We start from the raw sequence: 9,258 nt of genomic DNA on the forward strand, positions 1-9,258 counted from the left end.
TTTGAGTGTCAGGATGTGATACTCATCCAGTACGGAAAGGGTGAAGTCCTTAGATGAAATGTCAGTCCCACTTAGAAATTAGGCCCCAGATGAACATGTGTGCGTTGCCAAGGGTCAACAGACAAAGCTGCTCAGTGGCCAAAGCATTGTAAAACTACATGAAATCTCATATGCTTGTAAAGAGACCAAATGCATAACTATTTTCCTTTTATTTCTACCTTAATTTCAGTTCCCAAATTTTAAAGATCTGTGGTACACATATAATAACTTGGGTGTATCTACATGAGATGCTAAGTGTGCAGTAGCCTAATAACACCACGCAGTAGTGTGATGGGCAAAACCCAGGCTAATACTCTACTGCACAGTAGTATTAGGCTACTGAACAGTTACCATCTGAAAAAACCCATGCACCAGTGCTACTGAGCAGTAGCACATAGTACTGCACATTGATTTTGTACTTGGTTATCCAAGTACTAAACTTAATGAACAGTAACTACAGTAACATTAATCAATATATGATTAACACCTCCTGACTTTTTCTATTAGCTTTTATGCACAACCTTGCAAGATCAAGTCCTTCATGAGTACTATCTTACCAGGCTTGGGGTATAGATGCCACAAATACTTTTAACATTCTAAGGTTCTTTATCATTGCTTCTCTTTATTTATTTTGTATTTTTACTACTTTCCAATTAATTATATTAAAATGAATTGGGCCTCAAAATTCTATAATTAATACAGAATTGATCTATACTGAAAGAAGGCAGTATAGGCATGGCATTTCCCGCACAGATGCCCTAAAGCATGTAAATAAGTGTAAGAAGCATATGTTAAGAGTTTGGCAGTTGGTAGTGTCGCACCCCATAATGCTGGTGCACCCTTGACCTGCGAGCCTGGGTCGGCAAGATCGGCTTGGCGCAAGGAAGGGGATTTATGACCGGGCAGGTGGGATATAATGGTGAGCAGAAGTCAGGATGATTTAAACACAGAGTGATGTTTTCACAAAAGATTTATTTTACTTATGCTTCTGATGGCTTGCAGAGTAGGGAGAGGAGCTGATCGATTTAGTTACAGCATGCAGATATCATGTTACCCAGCATTTACAGGGTGGGTAAGACAGTTGCTTTCGAGCGATTCATATAAGCCGTTGCAGTCTGCAGATTACTAAGAGCTCTTGATAAGAAAAATAACGTCAAAGATAAAGAGATAAACGGACCGGTAAGATGAGACAGGGTACGCCCCCCCCCAAAAAAATATACGTAGGCAGAAGAGATAACATTCGTTATGCACAATCTGTTCTTCTTGAGTGTATACACAGTTCTCCGTTCTCTGCTCTCTGCTTTGGGCGGAAGTTCCTTCAAAGTTTTATCTGACACAGGTGACCAATTACTATACGCCAATTGTAAATTATTAATGAGTTGGCACTTGTGCTTTCTTTGTTTGCTCAGGTTTCATAAAAAAGGAGGGTTATTTTTACTTGGGTGGTACTGGTTCTGTTTGGTCACAGGATGGCGCACGTAGCATATTTAATTTTACAACTTTACTAAAGTCAGCTAATCTCGTTACTATAGGTACTTTATCTTTTGTGCTGGGCCGTCAAGGTCAGTTTGTCTCTTTTGTATGAGAACTCAAGTAATTTGAAATGAGGCACAGACAGGGGTGTGTATATGCAACACTGTTAATACAGAGGGATAAATTACAACCACAGAGTTTGTTGTGTTAGCCTCTGACCTTTTGTCATCTGGCCTTTTGCCATCAGCATCTGAAATCAAAGATTTTGATCTTTGACAGGCAGGAGAGACAGAAGAATGGGAAGAGAAGGCAAAGAGGAAACAGCGGAAGGAAGAAAAACATCATAATACTGATGCACTAGACATCCTAGAGTGGCTGAAAAAAGTCTGTTCACTTTAACGCTGCTTGCACTAATTCTAATTATCTGCATATCAGACTCCAAATTATGAGCTTCTGTTTTTATAATCATAGCAAGTAAGTCAAGATATTTCACTGAGACAATAAAATAACAGTTAACCCATTATCTTGTGATATTTTTGCCTCTTGACCTAGTAGTTTCTAAGCAACAGAATATGCCTCCACAACCCCGTACTGTATTCTGGCATGAACAAGTGTCTTCATTATAGTTAATTCACACTGGGTATGTATTTTCCTGAGAATGCAGCTACATATGTATACATCAGGAGAAATTTGCTCCTGACTGGAACGGTTCAGTTCAGGGATATTTCTGCCCTGCTCTGCCCTACTAAAGCAGCCAGCAAGAGCTCCAGGCTCCCCCAGGTGCCAGTCTTAGGCTGGCAGGGGGTACCAGGGACAGACCTGTGCTCTTGGGAATGGGGACAACTGTCCTGCCTTTGAAGCAGCTGCCTCACAACCCCACGCATCAACCAGCAGATCAGGGCATGGGGCTGAGAGGCAGCTGCCCAGGGCAGGGAACGGTTCTCCTCCACCCTGCTGTCTGGGCTTCCAGGAAGCAATTTGCTCCTGGTCAGTTGTCTCCACATACATTACTGTGCATTAGCTACTGAGTAGTTAATCTATCATCTGTACCTACAGGTACTAGCCAACTGAGCAATAGACTAATTTACTGTGCAGTAAATTCCACACACATGTAGATGGCATAATTTTACTGTACAGTAGTTTAGTCCACTGTGCAGTAAAGTGTCTCATGGAGATGCACCCACTGGGTCAGATTGTGAACCCCATCCTCTAGTAAGCAGTTACTTAAGTGGTCTGGGCAAGTAACTCTTCCCCAGTGGAACTCACAAATCTACCTTTTATTTATCCTAACAGAGATAATCTAAGTGCTCTGCCATTAACAAGATGTGGGGTAGAGCCAAAAGTTAGATCACATGAGGACATTTAGTTTTAGATTAGAATTGCCTACAAAGCATAGAGGGACCTACCAAATATTTGAGTTAAGACAGTGATCTAGGGAGTAAACCAAAATAAAATCCTTGCAATTTCCCACCTTTGAATGTAGTGCAAAATAAATGGCCATGAAACCAAATTTGTTATTTAACACCCCCATAGTAGTTTTCATGTGAGTGGGGAAACTAAGTCTATAAATCCCTAAAACCATCAATCAAAACTGAATGCACTGTCTTCTGTATTTCTCAATGCATTTAACATTATTTCTGCTCTTCAGAAAAGTTGTAATTTAAACAATACCCTACAGTAGATTTGTCTTTTGATGCTGTAGTGACTATGTGTTTTGAGGACATGCTTTATTGCCTTCCTTTTCCACAGTGAAGGTTTTCTATATACTAAAGAACAACTGTGACAGGATTTAGTGACAAAACTACACACAAAGGAGAAATTGGCTTAAGATTTCTGCAAGCCGATAAGCACCCTTGTAGTGGGGATGGGACTTAAATACAGAACCACTCCTCTTACAATTCTTGGTATTTCTGTTGGAACTATAACATATCTCTACTCCAACATTTTTTTAAAATCATACTGTATGAGACTATAACAGTGCAAGGTGCAGAAGGTTGGGAAAGGAGGCCTTGCATGCTAAAATTTTAGTATGCGGGGTACATGTTTCAGAGAAGCCATCATAAAGCTCACACTGGGGGCATGTAAACAAAATGGTTTTGGACATGGCACTTGTGCCCCAGCAGTCAAGCGCCCTTATGAAAGAGAAGCCAAGCAGCCAAAATGGTAGAAAGAGACTAGATAGCACCTGCAGCTGCTGCTAAGAGGAAAAAAAATAACTGCCTCCACCAACATCCCAACCTGAGTCTGGGGTAAGGAAGTAAAAGTCTCACCTCTATGATCCTACACAGATGGCTGGACACAATGGGTACATCAGATACCTATGAAGAGAATGACAGGAGTCAATATGTTGTAGTATGAATTTTTGCATATTAGTTATCATGCTTAAATGACAATAGTACTGAACTGATCAAACTCTATAATTGTATTAGCTTTATTTTTCTTTGTTTTTTATTAACAATTTTATGAACAACTAATACTCCATTCTGTGCTTGTTCCCTGCTTGACATAAGTAGATGGACTTTGTGTGCCCTGTGTACATGAGTACCTGTGTGAAAGGGTGAATGGTGAAAGAATGGTAACTATTTGCATGAAAACAGAAGACGATTTAACTGACTGTGTAAGCAACAAGGCACCAATGTATGAGTTACCAGACAGCAAACTAATTAAGCTAGTTAATGGATGGCTGAAGGACTTGTCTGTGATCAGGTACAAAGAAGAAGGAATTTTGCATATCCTGCCATTTGAACTACACAATACTTCAAGGCAGAGATACCAGCTACAATGGTTCAAGGACACAATGCTTCAACACAGAGATACCAACTACACAATGTTTCAAGGCAGAGATCAAGACTGAAATACCAACTCTGAGATACCAACTTTACTGAAATGTCCTCAAGTTGAGAAACCCAGAAGATGATAAGAAATAACCTCTAATTAAAGACTGAGCATGGAAAAACCCCAATGCTGAACAAAGACTTGATATCCCTACAAAAGTGAGACGCAGGCAAGTTAAGATGGGGAACTCCACTCTCTGCAGCATTATGGAGCACAGGCACATCTGTTCTTTCCCCGTTCCCATCACCCTCAATGAGCCTGGAACGGGCCATTCAGTGCTGGCACAGAGTGACTTCTGTTGGTAACTATAACTTCTTACTGGAGTGGTTTTGTCTGTTTGTCTATGTCTGTTTGTCTGTGTGTTTCTGTATGTTTGTTTGTATGACTGGTGTGTCCAAGTTTATGTATCTGCTTCATGTAATCAATAAACACAACATTTTGCTTTATCCCCTTTTTAAGGTCTCACTGTTAATTTGAGCACTGTTAATTTGACAATTTTATGTAACAATGTGAAGGTAAACACACTTGGGTCATAGCAAGACATTTAGGGTAGGATTCTATGTTCTTTGACCCTTCCCTACTGCACTATTCTGTATCTGTTTTATCCAATGTATGTTAAATGCCATGCTCAGATTCAAAGGATGTCTACAGGAGAGACCGTTTAATGCCTGTGCTGTTATGATTGTTAGAGCACTCTTCTGGGAAGAAAGGTGCAGGTTTAAACCCCAAGTGAGATGGACTTAGGACCAAGTTTCCTGTTTCTTTGACTAGGGCTCTAAAACTCTTGTTATTGGACAAAAATGTGGGAGGGCCAACACTTCTTCATGGACTTCTGCTGAGGTATGCATATATGTGCCCAGATCATGTTTAGGCTATTGTACCTGCTTAGTCAGCCTGTGCATGTCGTCATGTCCAAAGGGCAAAGGCAGATTCTAAAATACCAGTTAGACAGCTAAAAAACTATTATTTAAGTGAACACAATAGAAGCAGCCATGCTGCTATCGGGAGTTCCCCACTCCATGACTCTCAGGGCTAGCCTCCTCAACTGGCTCGAGTCCAGGACTTAACTTATATAGCTCTGGCTTGAGTCCTCTTCTAGTCATGTGTTGCCCCAATCATCTGACCTAATTATAGGGTTGTTCCTTAACCCCCATTCTGCTGGCTGATTGTGCTGTAAAGACTCTGTCCTTAAAGGGACTGGACTGCTCTTCAGTAACAGGGCCAGGGTTCCCTGTTACAGAAAGAAACACAAAAGAGCACATCTCCCCTACTTGGCAAATTCTGGATATCCTCCTCTCTGGACTTCCACAAAACATAGAAAAATGTTCCGTGCTTAGCAATGAGCAAGATGCAACTCTCAGTGACAAACTGAGTCATAGTGAGTCTGGAGAGAAATGTGCAATAGAACATGAACAGGACATAGGTATTTAGTGAAAACCAGTGAATGGAAATAATGCACTGAAGTAGGGTTACCAGACACCTGGGTTTTTCCAGACATGTCTTCTTTTCGGATCTCTCATCTCACTCCAGGCAGTGTTTTGAAATCCAAGTAAATGTTTTTGCTCTGTTCTGCTGGTGGGAGTGTGGTGAGGTCAATACAAGGTGGGGGGCATAACATGCATCTCCTCCACAAATGTGGCTGGCATGCAGTAAGTCTGTGGGGGCTGGAGGGCCAGGGCTTGGGAACTGTCCGGGGGGCATCTGTGGTGGGGATGGGTAAGATGCCTGCTGGTGCTCAGGGAAGCTATCTAAGTTCAGGAGCTAAAATAGGGAGAGGCAATGGGGCAGGCATCTGCTCCTCCAGCAAGAGAAGGGGGCAACAGGTCCTTTAAGAGTAGCAGGGAGCTCCATGGCTGAGCTGGCAGCACAGGGCCTGATGCCTGAGCTCACAGGGGTGGAGGAGTTGGGAGACACTGCCTGGGGGAAAGTGGGGGCCATGGCCAGGCCACTTAGTTGGAGACCCAGCTGAGGGCACGGGGTGCCAAAAGCCTCCCCTTCTCTTCCCTCCTATCCACACTGGGGCAGGACTCTCTCTGCTGCTGCTCACATGAATCAGAGTCACTGTGTTCCATCCCTGTCAAGATGGAAGTAGTAGGGGGCCCCCTTCATCAGGGCTGGAGGATCACGGTGATGTGGGTCAGGAGTGAGGGGCACCTGTAGGGCTGAGGGAGTTGTGGCTTGGAAATGAGAGAACAGGAAGAGTTGGGGACTTGTGGCTCAGGAGTATGGAGCACTGGCAGCCCCAAGGGACTGCAGGTCAGAAGTGAAGACCACCAGCATGGGCTCGGGGGGTGAGAAACTATGGGCCAGGAGGGAGGGGCACTGTCAGGGCCAGGGGCCTGTGGGCCAGGAATGTGGGGCAGCAGCAAGGACAGGGGGCTGTAAGTTGGGAATGAGGTGTCCCGTCTGACAGGTGTCCTCTTTTTTGGAACTGGAAATATGGTAACCCTAACTAAAGCAGTACTCTTCAGCTAGTCAACCATAGGTAGTAGGTACTCAAATATGTCTAAGAGAAGCCCCTTTAATCATACAGCGTAGATTCCTAGAAACCAAAATTTCATAGATTTCATAGATTGTAAGGCTGGAAAGGACCTCAGAAGATCATCAGTTCCAGCCCCCTGCACCAAGCAAGAATCATAACTGGGGGCCAGGTGACCCAAGAGAGGTGACAGTTCTGTCTCCTCTTGAAGATTTCCAGGGTAGGTGAATGCACCACCTCTGGAGGGAGCATATTCCACAGTCTGGACCCCATGACCATGAAGAAGTTTTCTTAACATTGAGCCTGAATCAGTCTTCCAGGACTTTGTGGCCATTACACGTGGTTTTCCTCTTGAGTGCCCTGGTGAACAGTTGCTCACTGAGCCCTTGATGTACTCCCCTAGTGTAGTGGAAGGTTTCTTACAGGTGACTGCTCAATTCCTTAAATCAAAGGAGAGAATAGAAGAGATTTGAGCACAACCTCTTACTGGCCCACTATTTTGAGGAGCTGCTTTTCCCCAGCTTACATCACTTAGGCCAATACCCAGGACTGTCTGTTCTAGATATACCCATAACTTTTTCTATGTGGTTCTATCACAACTTTGTAAGATCAAGTCCTTTATGAGTGCTATCTGACTAGGACTGGAGTAGAGCAGAATATGGTTTGAAAGACATAGTTTCAAGGAATTGTTTTAATAAAGCACTGTATAAACATTCTACAAGTTCACCAACTTATAGAGTTAATCCAGGGGGCCCTTTCTGATATGTATTGTACAAAAATAAGGGAAAGTGCACTAACATAGATTCATAGATTGTGGAGTCAGAAGGGACCACAATGGATCATTGTTTTTGACCCCCTGCCCCTGGCAGGAAAGAGGACTGAGGTCAGATGACCCCAGCCAGGTGACTACCAAGCCTCCTCTTGAAGACCTCCAAGTTAGATGATAGCACTACCTGTCTTGGAAGCCCATTCCAGATTCTGGCCACCCCTACTGTAAAAAAATTCTTCCTAATGTCTAGCCTAAATCTACTCTCCACTAATTTGCACCTATTACTCCTAGTTACTCCCTGGGGAGCTCTGGTAAATAGCAAATCACCAATTCCCTGTTATGCCTTGATAAACTAATAGGCTGCTATAAGGTCTCCCCTCAGACGTCTCTTGTGAAAGCTGAAGAGATCTAGATCTCTCAACCTCCCCTCATAGGGTCTTTCATGGAAGCCACTAATTATGTGAGTGGCCCTCCTCAGAACCCTCTCCAGATTCTCTGTGTCCCTCTTGAAGTGCGGAGCCCCAAACTGGACACAGTACTCCAACTGTGGCCTGACCAATGCCGCATAGAGGGGGAGCCATCACCTCCCTTGATCTGTTAGTCATGCATCTGCTAATACATGACAAGGTGTGATTGTTGATGGCCTCGTTATACTGCCGGCTTATGCTCATCTTGGAGTCAACTATGAATCCAAGATCTCTCTCAGCCTCTGAAATGTTGAGGAGGACTTCCCCCCAGCCTATAGGTGTGCTGAGGATTCCTCCTTCCTAGGTGGAGTACCTTACATTTATCTTTGTTAGATTGCAGCCTATTTTATTCCTTCCATTGATCCAACCTGTCCAGGTCAGACTGTATCTGCTCCCTGCCCTCTGGTGTGTTAACTTTGCCCCATAACTTGGTATCAACTCCGAACTTGGAGAGGGTACTCTCCACACCCTCATCCAAATCGCTGATGAAGATATTAAATAACTCTGGTCCAAGGATCAATCCCTGCAGGACCCCACTGCTCACCTCCTTCCAGGCCAAGAATGACCCATCCACCACCACTCTTTGAGTGTGGTCCTTAAGCCAGTTGGCCACCCACCTGACTGTGTAGGTGTCCACACCACAGCCTGCTAGCCTCCCTATGAGAATGGAATGCAAAAGTGTGTAGATGACATCAGCCTCAGCTCCTGTGTTAAGGCAGTGTGTAACCTGGTGATAAAAGGCTATAAGGTTTGTCAGGCAGGATCTACCTGTGATGAAACTGTGCTGGTTTCTGTTCAGCATCATTTCACCTGCTGGGCCTTCACAAATGCACTCTTTGATTATTTTTTCCAGTATTTTCCTAGGGATAGAGGTAAGACTGACTGACCTACAGTTAACAATTACTCTCCAAAATGTATTGGATTTTTTTTTAAAAAATTGAACTGGAACACATTTGGCTGTTTTGCCAATTTCTAGGCAGGAAGTCTATTGAAGCTAACGTGTTATAAAATTAGGTATAGACCAATGCTATTCTACTATCACCTTTTATGATCAAGACCACTTGCAGCCGTTATTTGCCCCTTTTTATATTTGGGCCATTGCTCTCCAGCACTTCCTACTTTCATTCTTTGTGGAAGCCAGCTTTTCTAATCTTCTTCTTTGTATCTCCAGTCCATCTCCTTGAGCATGGCTTTTC

The 9,258-nt window shown here is 43.5% G+C and overlaps 1 long non-coding RNA gene across 1 annotated transcript in view; it reads left to right on the forward strand.

Moving 5' to 3' along the window:
• LOC149874930 (uncharacterized) overlaps positions 1-1,920 on the forward strand; it is a 43,355-nt gene extending 41,435 nt beyond the window's left edge. Inside the window, exon 3 of the long non-coding RNA XR_016440052.1 lies at positions 1,792-1,920. This is a non-coding gene — a long non-coding RNA (uncharacterized LOC149874930). The remainder of the gene's footprint in view (positions 1-1,791) is intronic.
• The last annotated feature ends 7,338 nt before the right edge of the window (positions 1,921-9,258 follow it).

The sequence above is a fragment of the Crocodylus siamensis genome, chromosome 1 (assembly GCF_052110815.1).
Source record: "Crocodylus siamensis isolate JL-2025a chromosome 1, ASM5211081v1, whole genome shotgun sequence".
Taxonomy (NCBI): domain Eukaryota; kingdom Metazoa; phylum Chordata; order Crocodylia; family Crocodylidae; genus Crocodylus; species Crocodylus siamensis.